The sequence below is a fragment of the Taudactylus pleione genome, unplaced genomic scaffold (genome assembly GCF_031769625.1).
Source record: "Taudactylus pleione unplaced genomic scaffold, aTauple2 ptg000211l, whole genome shotgun sequence".
Taxonomy (NCBI): domain Eukaryota; kingdom Metazoa; phylum Chordata; class Amphibia; order Anura; family Myobatrachidae; genus Taudactylus; species Taudactylus pleione.
The window spans coordinates 4,180,433-4,192,889 of record NW_028284613.1 but is presented as its reverse complement, the minus strand read 5'-3'; positions in this window follow the sequence as shown (position 1 = coordinate 4,192,889).

The window sequence follows — 12,457 nt, the reverse complement described above, 5'->3', positions numbered from 1 at the left end:
CTGCTGTTGCTGCTGGGAGTCGTTCATCATCTCAGAGAGGAAGAAGGAACACCACTACTTCTTTTACTAAGCAATTGACCCTCCAACCGTCCTTAGCGAGGAAGATATATTACAAAAGCAGTCATTCTGAAGCAAAGCGGATAACTGAGGCCTTGACAGCTATGTTGGTGTTAGACGTGCATCCGGTATCCGCCATTAGTGCAGTGGTATTTAGACAATTGATGGAGGTAGTGTGTCCCCGGTACCAAATCCCATCTAGATTCCACTTCACTAGGCAGGCGATACAGAGATTTTACAGAGACGTCAGAAAAAGTGTCCTCAGTGTCCTAAAAAATACTGGCTCCTCCCAGTAATCAGGTATTCATTGATAGGGGTATTTATGTAGTCCATAGTTAGCATACCCTCATTGCCTTGATAAAGACCTTAAAGGTTGAAACCCATTGGCAGCAGAGGGACACCACAAGACCTATCCAGAACCAGATGAGGACTGATAGCTGAGGTTTAACCCGGATCAGAAACATCTTTCAAGTTATTACATGCATCTGTTTCGCCGGATTCTGGTAGGAGGCCAACTTCACCTGTGATGGTATACTTGTTCTATGTCTAAGGAAAGCTCATTATACATCTTGAGCATTTTTCCTTGTTTTTTGGATAAATGTTTATGTTATTTTCATCTTGTTTCAATAAATGTGTCACATAAATAATTGTGCTATTTAGAAACAGATTATTTTTATGTTCTGGGATATTTACCTTTGAGAAAAGGCTATTAATATCATATCCTGTTTCAAAGCACTTATTGGAATATTACAAGACTATCTGCACCAGATGCTCTTTACTTTTTTCTTTTACATGCAACAATTTACATTTGCTATACTCCAACACTCCTTGAAGACCATATATCAAGGAAAAGATACTACTAATACACTTAAGAAAAGTATCCATTAAATCTGTTTTTCATTAACAGGCGCTAGGGTGTGATACCTTACTATATTTTTTCTTGACGTTTATATTGGGGAAGATAGATACCTTCCCCTTAGGATATCTGACCTAAGCTGCCATTGTGGCGCAAATAGCAAACACCTTTTTTCTTTTTATGCTTATTCTAATCTAACCTAGATCAATTTTTAAGCATTGTGCTACACAAATATTTAATGTTAAATCAATTAAGGCAAGCACAAGCCACACTTTGGTCATTTCTCTTTATTGCAAATGTTGTTTGGCTATGTATTATCCATTGTTCAAATGTTCACATACAATACAATCAAGTTTATTATTAGTCAAGTGGTGACAATGTTTTTTGATATTTTTTATTACCCTATTATTTTTTTTCTTCTCATCCTCAGCAATCTGCTTGTGGCAATAAGGTAAGTTGGTATGTGTTGTTTCCTTTTTTTTTAAATTTTTGTATCCAAGAAATGATTTTTGGTGAAAAGTTTGCTTCAAAAATATAAAACAAAAAACAAAGGGCCTGATTCAGAGCCGTACGCAAGTGGATGATCGCTCGTTCGACGAACGAGCGAGAAAATGTAAATTCAAGCGCTCGCTCGTAAGTTCGCTCATAGCTAATCTTCCGCCCCAAAGTCTCCCAACCCCTCCGCTAGCTAACGGACGAGCAAAATTGCGATCGTCCATCTCCAAATTTGGTTGCAGGGAATGCTCGCACAAGTCCAAACCGGAAGTGGGCCTGTCAGATTTCGATTACCTGCTCGTTCATTCTGCATACATACTTTTATCGTATCATGCCAATCAATATATTAAATAGCTTAATTGCTCTTCACATGATTTGCAATCCGTTTTTTTTTCATTTTCAATAAACTTTCTTCTTGTCCGTGTGTGTCATTTTTCCCGCAGAATACGTACGGTTTCACCAATGGTTTACTTTTTCAAAACTACATGTTGTAACCAATGATCCTATTGTTTTCATGTGTTTGTGATAGGCATATTTTAGTTTAATCATTTCTTTATTTAAATTAGCTTACGCATGTCACTGCATCAAGCCTATCATAACTCACATTATATTTTTTTAGGCTGGAGGACACATGACTCATACAATAACCAATAGAATGGTTCCTGTTAATTTACCAAATACATTAGCCAATCAAATTTTTTCTCAGGCCTTTATTAAAACTGTTTTGTGTAAAAAAAATCATTGCCATCATGAGAGCCTCCGCGTTTACCAGGCGGGAGCTTTTGGTGCTAACGGAGGTGATGGACCGGTGGATCACCAGCTAGCCTTCCCCCATCAGCAACCACCAGAAGCGATCCGCCTATGCGGAGGTTCGCGACCGCCTGCGCTCCTTCGGCTCACACCGAAATATTGGTCAGCTATAGCGCAGGTGGTCGGATCTGCGCTGCCGCACGCCACGCTTGCTGGCCTGTTTTTGGCAGCGTATAGCTGAAAGTAAGTATTTGTTTTTTTTCTGGGCTTTTTTTGCGGCCCTATCTGCATGTGCATGTTTTTAGTCTAGCCCTGTTTGTTTATTGTGGTCTTATCTGCGTGTGCATGTTTTCAGTCTAGCCCTGTTTGTTTATTGTGGTCCTATCTGCGTGTGCATGTTTTCAGTCTAGCTCTGTTTGTTTATTGTGGTCCTATCTGCGTGTGCATGTTTTCAAATTTTAAAATGTTATAACATTTGTGGAGTTGTTAATTTGTGGCCAAACCCTCCCCCCCAAAAAAATATACTAAACATTTTTCTAAACTCATTTAGGTGCTGAACGCAGAAGCCGGCCTCGCTGCAGTCACAGGCGCCGGGCTCGGCCCCTCAGTCCGACTCCCAGCACTGCACCAACTCCCCAACCTTCCCCCAATTCCACCTCCACCCCTGACCGGCCACTACCTGAGGCCCCTCCCTCTGGAAATTTGCCCCCCAACAAAATTCACCCTCCACTCCACCCCCCCTCTCTTTTCTTCACCCTCCACTCCACCCCCCTTCTCATTTCTTCACCCTCCCCTCCCCCCCGGCACTTTTCATTGCCATCCAGCAGCTCCGAGATCTCCCCTCCGTGTAGCCTACGGCACTGGCCCACCTCCGAGGAGGAGGAGGATAGGGGGGCCTCCAAACAACCAAATCCCTATGACTGGTATGTTTCCCTTTAAAATTTTAAAAAATTTTTAGTGGTGACATTTTTATTTTGATAGACAATGTATAGGATTTTTACCAATGATACATATCACACATGTCCAAACACTCATACTTGGGTAGTTATTGTTTACCCTAACAAGGGTACTTCGTCCTTTTTGTGGTCGCCTTTTTGTGTGTTCATTTGTAATTTAGTATTTATCACATCTTTGCATTTGACAGTACTTTGTTTTTTTCATCACAACTGGATCTTTGTTTACACTAGATTTATTTGTTGAGTTTGTTTTGTAAACTTATAATGTAAGGTGTTATTTTTTTTTTTGTTTTTTTTCCAACAGAGGACCAGAGGCGGATGCATTGTATGCAGGAGGGATTGGCTGCCTTGCGTGGGCACATGATAGCAATGTTAGTGGTCCTTGACCACATGGCGGCGGCCCTTCGGAGCTGATTTTTTTTTTCCTTGTTTGTTTTTTTTAAATTATTTGTTTGAAATTAAAATTTCTTTGTATTTTAACGAGTCTCATTCCTTGTCTGAAACAATTACATTGTTTAACCTTCCATAAGTCCACTATTTGATCATGTTCTTTAAAGTAAGGTAAATTAAATAATACAAAGTTCTAGTAAGTATGTAAGCTGCCACATTAAACACCTCACCATACCAATAGGTTATTAGAAATTCAAACATTTTCTGGTTTTTCTTTGGGTGGGTAATGTAAATTTTCAAAAAAAGCTGCTTAGGCCTAGTTTGGCAAACCTACTGAATCAACATAATACCTTTGATGTTTTTTGAAAGCCACAAAGCATTTTCAAAGACTTAAACATTTCATACATTACAGGATTAGGCATTACGAAAGTTGGCCTTTTTGTGCCAGGTTACACGTGATTCTAATTTTGAAAAAAACAGTCTTTTTAATGGCAAACAAAAATTTAATACACACCAAACACATACAGAAAGTTAATTGTGACAAGCAATTCACACAGTGAAAAGACACTCCAAAAAACAACCAACACCAAAAGCAAACAACAAAAGAAACAATCAAGAACTGATGAAATAAGTAGCAGGCCAACATAAATCCACAAATGAGGCGATGAAATAATTGATTCCAAAGTTAGATCCAATGTGGCCACATGTACACAATTTAGTGGAGCAGATAGTAGGCATCGTTTTTTCGAGGTTTGTAAAGGAAGACAAGAAAAATGTAAAAAAAAATTAACAATAAAAAAGGCACATTACAATGGTACATGTTGACATTGTGTCAATTAAGTAAATGTTTGACAATAATTACCTGAAAAATCTGGACACCACATCATCGCATATGGCCCCCCCACATACTGACCTCCGACCAACCTCGGGAGGGCCATCCTCAGGCAAGGCATCCTCTGGCTGCATTGGGGCATCACTCCTTATGGCGATGTTGTGAAATATCCCACACAGGACCACTATTTTCGAAACCATATCCGGCATATAAATGAGCTCGCCACCAGAGCAGTGGAGGCATCTGAATCGGCCTTTTAAAAGGCCGATACAGTGCTCCACCACCTGCCTGGTGGCTGTAAGTGCGGAATTATACTCACTTTGTGGCCCTGGTGTTGGAGCCAAATAAGGAGTGAGCAGCCAGGGCATGCAAGGGTAACCTCTGTCTCCTGTGAAAAAACAAACACAAACATCAGGACCATTGTGTAACAAGCTTTGCATTGGTTGCCACGGAAGGTGTCAACTTACCCAGAAGCCACGCATCACCAGCTTGTAGGTTGTCTAAATTTTGCCAAATCCCTGATTGCCGGATGACAAAGGAATCATGTGCACTCCCGGGGAATTTGGCATTAGGGAAAGGATCTGGAGGGAGGCATCACATACCACCATTACATTCAGTGAATGAAAGTGTTTTCGGTTCCTATAAATAGCCTCCAGCCTTGCTGGAGGCTGAAGTGGTATGTGAGTGCCATCCACAACCCCTATGATGTGTGGGAAGCCAGCTATTTGGTAAAAATTGACCTTCACCTCACTAAGGGAACCCATATCCACTGGCATTTGAATAAAATGATGGAGGTGTTTAAAAAGGGCCTCCATCACTTCCCTCAGGATCCTTGAAAAGGAGGATTGGGAGATTCCCGCAACTATTCCCACCATGGTTTGAAAGGATCCTGAGGCACAGAAATGTAACACCGACATTAATTGCGTAAGTGGTGGTATTGCTGTAGGACTGTCAATTTGCCATTCAAGATCACTCTCTATTAATGAGAGAGTGTCTAGGATGATTTGTGGAGGAAGACGGTATCGGCATCTGGCATTCCAAAAAGGATGACACGTGTTCTATATATCTTGGGCCTTGCACGCCTACGAGGCCTACGCCTGGGACGAAGTTGAGATTGGTCGGGTTCGGGCAACATGGCCAAGATAATACGACCAGCATCAACCTGAAATGGTAAGCCAGGTAGTTATTGTTTGAGACAAATGTGAACATAAAAAACAACTTATCTTTTCCAATCAAGCCAAAGATGCTTACAGGCCGGGGTATTGTCATGATGTCAAATCCTACATTTTAAAGATGAAAAAATTTGTAATTTATTTTTCAAATTAAAAATTATTCGCAAAACAATTTTAAAACCATAAATATATAGAAGGGAGCACACATTAGTAAGGAAATGCACGCTACATTTACAGTGGTATTCAATATGGGATAGATAAGTCCCTTTTTGCATTAATTTCGCAATTCAGACGTCATTATCTCAGGTTTTACTTTTACACCGTAGGCAATATCAAAGACTTATTGCATTTTTGAAAAGGCGAAGTGATAAAACGGGGAGAAGTTTTCACCATTGAATAGGTGTGGCAAAAAAGTGCAGAATTGGGGTTTAGGGGTGCAGACTTGAAAAAAATAGCCAGCACCCCTGAGATTGACATTTAACAAAGAACTGTGTAAACCCAAAAATTTACACAAGAAATAGGGACACCACCCAAAAAAAAGTAAAATTTTGGGGTGATAAAATAAAACATGATAAAAATTTTCTAAATAAAAAGCAAATATGTTCAGGGCTATTCTGCATGTATGCAGCAGGTGTTTTGAAGAATAGAATTATAGCGGCAGGTGCACAAATGCTGAATTTTCTAAACACTTACTTTCGGGACACCAAAATATGCTAGTACCCATTGTCATGTCCCCCAAATTTGATGTGACCACTTAAAATATTTGAGACAAATTCCAAAGTGCTCTTCTGCATCACTTGCTCAATGTTGGTAAAAAAACACATGCATCGGCAATTTAAATCTCTGACTTTCAATTAAAGGCTAAAACGGGGGTACCCACAGTGTGCCCCCATGTTTTCCCAACTTTAGGGGGGTCTTACAATTTTTTTAAGGCAAACTTCCTAATTTTACGCAAATCAAACTAAGGAGTTTCCCTTTTTCACTAATTTTATATTGAATAGGAGGATAAGCGGGAGCGCGCACCAGACTTAACGAAAAAAAAAACTCCAATATGAAACGTTAACTTCCACAGTGAAGTTAACATTTCCTTTCGGAGTTTTATTAGCGAACGTAAGATCCAAAATTCAAACACAAAAAACCAATAACCAACTCCAACAAACCGCCTCAAACCACTAATCATGCCAACAATCCACTCCTCCAAGCTAAACCTCCAACATTCATTACCCGCCACCTCGACTCGAGTCGCAACAAGCCATAAATAGTCTTTATTTTCCCGCTCAAATTAAGGACGGATCATAGGAGCGCACAATGAATGATGCGGACGAATAATGAGGACGCATGTATAAATATGTCACGGAAAGTCACAAACGGTCTGCTGTAGTTCAAGTTGAGGTGCTCATAATGTCTACAGAACAGCAAAACAATGGCCGAGAGGCGCCCGGTAAGTATTTGTCTCTTTTGTATTCAAGGATTATTTAGAACCCTAATTTATAGAAAATTTGACATCAAAATTTAAAAAATGTTTTTTAATAAAGGTGTTGAGGATGCCATGGAAGAGGCTGCTGGGCCGAGTAGGCCAACAAAACCAACCAAAAAAAAAAGGCAGCCACAATTCACAAGAAAGGAGATGGAGGTTTTGATCCAAATGTGTGTTGACACCCTGCCACAGGGAGAAAGATATATGGGTGCAAGCCAGAAGTGGAGAATGTGGGATGAGATAGCCAGTGCTGTCAATAGGGTGGGTGAGTTGGACTGTCTAACCCGGGATGTCAAACGCCGGTACGTAAAAACTACATTTTAATAAAAAGTGGTTACAGGGCCAAATACTGCAGGAATAATGCCAACTTTTTCACCCACAGATGGACCGATTTTAAATATCGCCTAAAGCAAAAACTGGCTGACAGGGCTAGGCATGCAAGGGGGATAGGTGGGGGTCCCACCCCTGTGTCATTGGAGCTGAATGACTTGGAAGAGCTGGTACAGGGGTGTGTGCAGGAAGAGGAGGTGTTTGGCGTGTCCAACATGGATACGGACATGCAAGACTTTGCGGCTCCTCATGTTGTCCCAGGTAAATGTTGTTATGTTACCAACTCTGAAATGTGTTTGTGACAATATGTAGATTCTAATGTTCCTCTTTTCTCTTTTTTCTCACAGAGACACAGGCGGATGAGTCTGCTCCAGAGGGGAGCCTTGGCCGCAGAATTTCTGCTGGCTCTGCAGGGGAGGAAGCAGTAGATCCGGCTGGGGACCCTGCAGAAGCCAGACCAGAGCAATCCCCCTCGCAGGCAGTGGCCCTCCTCACAGATCTCAATTTTAAATCGGATCACCACATGGAGATTCTGCTGAGGATGGACGCCAGTCTGCTACGGGTGGCTGAGGCCATGGAGCAAAATGCTGCGGCCAACGTGACCATTGCTCAGGCCCTGGCCAACATCCGAATTGCCAAAGCCCTGGAGCAGCTCGTTCGCCAGCACATAGTGGAGCCGGCCTCCCTTCCTGCCGGAACATCAGGATTCTCCACCTCTGGCACAACAACAGCCATCCCTCCAAATGTGCCTAGCCCTCTGCCTAGTCCAGAGGCCACAACATCTGCCTCTAGACAGGCCAGCCAAAGGACATCCCGGACCCGGTCAGGCTCCCACCCTACCCCAGCCAAACGGGGCAAAAAGCGATGACAGCACTGGCTAATTTTCCCACAATCCTTCTGTGCTTGCCCCATATTCCTTAAGGGCCAAAACTTCCCTCTCCTTTCTTGTGAATTGTTTTTAATGTGTGTTATTTTCTTTTGGGCAAATGCCATTATTGTTGTGTTTGTAATTTTAATTTCAATCATTTTTACGTTAGCCAGAACTGAAAACTGGCAAATGCACATGAAAAAATAAAAATGTGTCTAAAAAATAAAAACATTTCAAAATCTGCTCCATTGCATTGTGACATTATTCTAAAAATGGTTTATAGGTAATCCCGGCCAAAAAAAAAAAAAAAATTTAGGCCCTCATTCAGACCCACTCGCAAGCGGGCGCACGTACGTTAGGCGTACGTACAAAAATATTTAAATTCAATGGCTCGCTCGTATTTTCGTTCGCATCTAAAATTCCTCCCTAAACTCTGACGACCCCTCCTCTAACTAACGAGCGTACGAAATAGCGAGCGTACATCCCCAAAATGGCTTGAAAGGAACGCACGCACAAGTATAAACAGGAAGTGGCCTTGTCAGATGTCGATTACCTGCTCCTTTATTCTGCCTACCTCCATCAATCGTATCATGCCAATCAATGTATCAATTAGCTTAATTGTTTGTTTTTTTTCAACACAATGCAAGAAACTTTACTCTTGTCCGTGTTTGTGTTTACCCGCAGAATACGTACGGATGAAACATTCGCTTTTATTGTTCAAAAAACATGTGAACCACAATTAAACAATTGTTCTATTGCTGTGGATCCCCGCATATTTCCCTGGGTTCATTTCTTTATTTAAATTTGCTTACGCATGTCACTGCATCAAGCCTATCATAACTCTCCAGAGATTTCTGGCCCTGTCGAACACATGACTCATACACTAACCAATAAAATTGCTCCTGTTAATTTCCAAAATACATTAGCCAATCAGAAAATTTTTACACACTTTATCAAAAATGATTTTTAAGAAAAACACCATTGCCATCATGAGAGCCTCCGCATTCACCAGGCGCGAGCTGCTGGTGCTTACGGAGGTCATGGATCGCCGGATCACCAGCAAACCTCAACCCATGACCAACCGGCAGAAGCGCTCCGCGTATGCGGAGGCACGGTCCCGCCTGCGGTCCTTCGGCTCACGCCGCAACATCGGGCAGCTGGAGCGCAGGTGGTCCGACCTGCAACGGCGAACGCCCCGCTTGCTGGCATGCTTTCGCATGCAGATCCTGGAAAGTAAGTGTTATGTATTGTGGTTTTAATGTTTGTGTTTGTGGGGCAAACTGCGTGTGCATGTTTTCCTGTCTGTCCTATTTCTTATTTGTACTCATATCTGCGTGTTCATGTTTTCCTGTCTGTCCTATTTCTTATTTGTACTCATATCTGCGTGTGCATGTTTTCCTGTCTGTCCTATTTCTTATTTGTACTCATATCTGCGTGTGCATGTTTTCCCTCTATTTCTGATTTATTCATTCTACTCCTATTTGGCTTATTTTTTGGGTTGTTTTTTTTTTTTAGTTTTGGTCCCCGGATTTGTCCATAAACTAACCACAATTTCTTTGACATATTTTAGGGGGACAGCCAAGACTCCGCCGTCACCGTCCGTCCAGACGGCGTTCCCGGCCACTATCCCCAACCCCCAGCCAACACTCCACCCCAAATCTTTCCCCTATTCCCCACTCCTCCCCATCCTTCCCAGACCCTCTCCCGGAAATGTCGGGCCTCCTTCCCCTCCGTCCCACTTCCCCCTCTCCTCCACCCACCCCTCTTCCAATTACCCCCTCCCCGGAGTCCATCATAACTCCTCCCCATTCTTTGGGGAATGACGGATCCTCCGAGGAGGATCATGGAGGCATTTCCGGAGCTCCCGTTTTGGCTCCCGGTATGTTTTTATTTTGTTTTTTTTTAAAGCACAAACTGTTTGTATGTAATCATGTGTCGTGCCTTTCTTCGTGTTTTTGTGGCTTGACTTTTGGTGATTTTGCAGTTTGCCTTTACCTCTTCCTGGTGATTTCAACATACACATATCACACCTGTGGGAATTTGTACATAGGCCTTGTATTTTTGGCAGCACCCCCTTTTTTTTTTTTTTTTTAGGTTTAGGAATGATTTCGTTGTGTTTTTGTTTTTTTAATGTGGATTCCCTATTGTTGTATTAACCCACACACTTTTCTCACCCACAGAGGAACAGAGGCGTCGGCAAGAGGTGGCGGATTTTGTTGGCCAGATGCGGCAACATGTAATTGGCATTCTGGTGGCCCTCGACCGGCTGTCTGGCCTCCTTCGCCAGTAGTTTTTTTATTTTTGTTAACGTTTCAAAATAAATTTATTCAGACAAATATACGTTCTGGCTCATTTTTTAAATCCAAAACCAAGATAGTTTAGCATGACATAAGTAGACTGTTCCTGCAAGGATTTCCCTTTTTTAAAAGTTAGATTGTGTTTTGTCTTTGTATGTCAAACAGACACAAGAAACACATAACAGTAACAATGGCATTTCCCTTTTTGGGTGTAGTGTCAATTACATATTTCTACATTTTACAGGTTCCTAGTTGGTGCGCAAGCTGCTTAGGCCAATCTTACAAATCCCAAGGTTGGGTCAGGCTTCCTTTTGGTGTGGGTTGGGAAGCTGAAAACATATTTCAGTTTAGCTCAACTGGCGTCAGTACTGGATTACCCCTTAGTCAAATGTAACTTGTGTTAACCTGGTTACACTTGCTGTTAACGTCCCAAAAAAGGAAGACCATTTCACTCTCCAAACATTTATTCACAACATAACAGAGAAAACAAAGTGGTCACTCCCAAAAAAAGAACACAGTGATAAATTCAAATACAACACATACCAAGAAATAATTAAATAAAAACAAAAAATCAAGAACTGGTTGACGAAGGACCATGCCAACATGATTCCACAAACATGGCGTTGCAATATGGGTTCCAGAATATATGCCCAAAAGGACCAGATCCAGGTTTGGTAAGGGTAGCAGGAAGTAGTGAGCGTTGGAGTGCCAAAGATTATGTGAACAAACAGAAGATGGTGAGAAAAAAAACACAAAATTAGATGTTCGCAAACAAACACAAACACATTAGGTATAAACACTGTAGTTTTGTTACAACTTACCTAAAAAATCTGGCCACCACATCATCGCGTATGACTCCCCCACATACTGACCTCCGACCAACCTCGGGGGGGCCATCCTCAGGTAAGGCATCCTCTGGCTGCATTGGGACACCACTCCTTATGGCAATGTTGTGAAATATCCCACACAGGACCACAATTTTAGACACCATATCCGGCACATACATGAGCTCGCCACCAGAGCGGTGGAGGCATCTGAATCGGCCTTTTAAAAGGCCGATACAGCGCTCCACCACTTGCCTGGTGGCTGTAAGTGCAGAATTATACGCACTTTGTGGCCCTGGCGTGGGAGCCAAATAAGGAGTGAGCAGCCAGGACATGCAAGGGTATCCACTGTCTCCTGTGAAAAAAAATAGACAACATCAGGAACACTGTGTATCAAGCTTAACATTGTTATGTACTAAAGGTCTCCACTTACCCAGAAGCCACGCATCACCAGCTTGTAGGTTGGTTAATTTCTGCCATATCCCTGATTGCCGGATGACGAAGGAGTCATGTGCACTTCCGGGTAATTTAGCATTCAGGGACAGGATCTGGAGGGAGGCATCACATACCACCATTACATTCAGGGAGTGATAGTGTTTCCTGTTTCTAAATATGGCCTCCAGCCGGGCTGGAGGCTGAAGTGGTATGTGAGTACCATCCACAACCCCTATGATGTGTGGGAAGCCAGCTATTTGGTAAAAATTGGCCTTGGCCACACTAAGGGCACCCATATCCAAAGGCATTTTAATAAAATGATGGAGGTGCTTGAAAAGTGCCTCCATCACTGCCCTCAGGATCTGGGAAAAGGAGGATTGGGAGATGCCCGCCACTATTCCCACCGTTGTTTGAAACGATCCTGAGGCACAGAAATGTAACACCGCCATAAATTGCGTCAGTGGTGGTATTGCTGTTGGACTATCAATTTGCCGCTCAAGATCACTTTCTATTAATGAGAGAGTGTCTATGATGATTTTGGGAGGTAGACGGTAGCGTCTTAAAACCTCATCATCGGGCATTCCAAAAAGGGTGACACGTGTTCGAAATATCTGGGGCCTTGCATGCCTACGATGCCTACGCCTGGGACGAGTTTGAGGTTGGTCGTCTTCCGGGAGCAGGGCCAGAACAATTCGCCCCAGATCTACCTGAAATTCAA